General features: G+C 41.4%; 1 protein-coding gene across 1 annotated transcript in view; it reads left to right on the top strand.

Annotated features, from left to right (window-relative positions):
* The window catches only part of Iqgap2 (IQ motif containing GTPase activating protein 2), a 264,615-nt gene extending 264,130 nt beyond the window's left edge, over positions 1-485 (top strand). The window contains exon 35 of the mRNA XM_029544180.1: positions 1-485. This exon is cut by the window's left edge and continues 440 nt beyond it. The gene's annotated coding sequence lies outside the window, so the exon portion shown is untranslated.
* Positions 486-2,329: the final 1,844 nt, after the last annotated feature.

The raw sequence follows: 2,329 nt of genomic DNA, 5'->3' as shown, positions 1-2,329 counted from the left end.
GGGAGAAAGTTTAGCTGACTAGGGACAAATGTATAAACCTATTTTCCTATGAAAAGAAATTTTAAATGTCCCACTTAAATGATGTAATTCTTCATAGATTGTTTTCCATCTGTGGAGAAACAGAGATCTAATTAATTTGTAATGAATTATTTAGACACAGAGCTCTAAGCCCCATCTTCTGGGAATTATCAGTTTTAAAGAGAACTTTTGTGCAATTCCAAATGAAGTTTTTATAATTAATTGAAAGTGATGATACAGTAACACTTTCTGTATAAAAGTATATATTTTATGTGATTTATTCAATTTACTCAAAGTGCACTACTGCCTCATGGGAAGGCTCCTGTATGGGAGTCACAGGAAACACGGTGGACAGCAGGTTATAGACCCCCACCTCTACCCGCACCATTTATTTGAATACTTCAATTGTGCCTCTCAATTTTTTTGTAATGCTATCAAATCGGTATCTAGATGGTTTTTAAATGTATTCTTTGAAAATTGTTTTATGTAAAATAAATGTTACTTAATTACATGAATGTGGTGGGTTTTTTTTTTTTTTAGGGTGTTTTAATAAGTCTAATTTACTTAGTGGGTAGAAGACTCTTGTGTGGGGCTCATCAGGGAAAGAAGTCATATACCCAGAGCTGTGCAGATTAGGGTACAGAGGAAGCTGCTGCAGGAGGGGACACGGGACCTCAAGTTCAACCATCCATAGGTGAGCTGATCCGTAGGCAATCTAGAGATCCGGTCAGCCTTGTACTTACCACTGATCCCAACACAAGAGGTATTGGGGTCTCTCACCTCCACTAACCACTCTCCCTCTAAACATTATATTGCGCCCCTTACAGACGCACAGGATTGCTATTAAGAAGACCTCCCCAGATCTCCCAGAATGCAGCGTCGTCAGACCGCCCTATGTCGGTTGTCATCACCGCCCACTGTCGCTCAGACCAACCACTAACGTCGTCTCCGCCCACTCACTCGAACCCACCTTCCAGACACATCTGCGCTCATGATCGGACTGCGAGGTGCAGAGAGAGACAGAGAGAAAGAGAGAGTTTCTCCAGGAGACCCAGGGAGGGCTTAGAATCCTTCCTTGTCCAATTAATAAAAATCATGCTCTGATCAGCGCAAACCGACAGGGCATTCATTTTCCTTGCAGCCCATCTTATCTTAGGATGTTAAGCTCTTCAGTACGAACCCAGTCCAAGGTGTTTTCTGCCCACACAGATACACACAAAGAGGGGAAGGGGGGGCAGAAGGTTAGAACACATGGCTTTGAATTTCAAAGGTCACCCTTGCCTTGGCAAATAGTAGGTTCCAGGCAGCTTAGAGTCCTCACCTCCATCTGTTTTGTATGATTATAGTGAAACATGCTTATGGCTGGGCACTTTGTAAGACAGAAATGCTCACTTAATTCCAAGTTCTGGAGGGCTCTGGGCAGGGCAGCAGCTGCTCATATATTCCATAATAGTACATGAGGAAGAAATGAAACGCCCAGGGGCCAAACCATCCTCTCCCAGGGGTTGCCGAAGACCATCAGAAAACAGAATATTTATACTATGACTCATTACAGTACTATAAAATACAGTTATGAAGTAGCAACGATATAATAATAGTAGGTGGGGGTCACCACTGCTTTATAGAAGAATCCACTCTGCCCGCAAGCCCTAATCCAGCCTCTTGAAGACATTACTCATCCTTGAGGTTAGAACTCCTATGGTTTAATTAACCCTTAAAGGTCCCACCATCTCTCAACATCTTTATTGAGACTCAAGCTTTAAGATGGGCTCAATACGCAGATGGGGACAAGCTGCATCCAAACTGCCGCGATCTCTAGGCAACTAAGTACCCAGTTAAAACAAGGAGTGAAGAGAGAATGATCTGTTATTGAAAGCAAGAGAAAGCATAGTAGGAGCTTGGGCCTTTGGGCCAGACCTTCCCAACACCTTACTCATTTATTCAACAGGTTTTATTTTCTTTAGGGGTTGTAAAATTTGCTTATTAGAGAAAAATGAACTTGAGTTTAAAATCAACATAATTTGGAAAATTCTCGTAAGTAGAGTCCTATTTTTTATAATTTATTTTTATTTTATGTGCATTGGTGTTTTGCCTGCCCATATGTCAGTGTGAAGGTGTCCGATCTTGGAGTTATAGACAGTTGTAAGCTTCCATGTGGTTCCTGGAATTGAATCTGAGTCCTTTGGAAGAGAAATCAGTGCTCTTAACCGCTCTCCAGCCCCAGAATCCTCTATTTTTCATAGCTGTTTCAGACTACATTATTTTTTCAATGTTTACAGTTTCTATGTATATGAGAGTTTTGACCTCATGC

This window comes from Mus pahari, chromosome 11, assembly GCF_900095145.1.
Source record: "Mus pahari chromosome 11, PAHARI_EIJ_v1.1, whole genome shotgun sequence".
In the NCBI taxonomy this organism is placed as follows: domain Eukaryota; kingdom Metazoa; phylum Chordata; class Mammalia; order Rodentia; family Muridae; genus Mus; species Mus pahari.
This window is presented reverse-complemented; position numbering and strand designations above follow the sequence as displayed.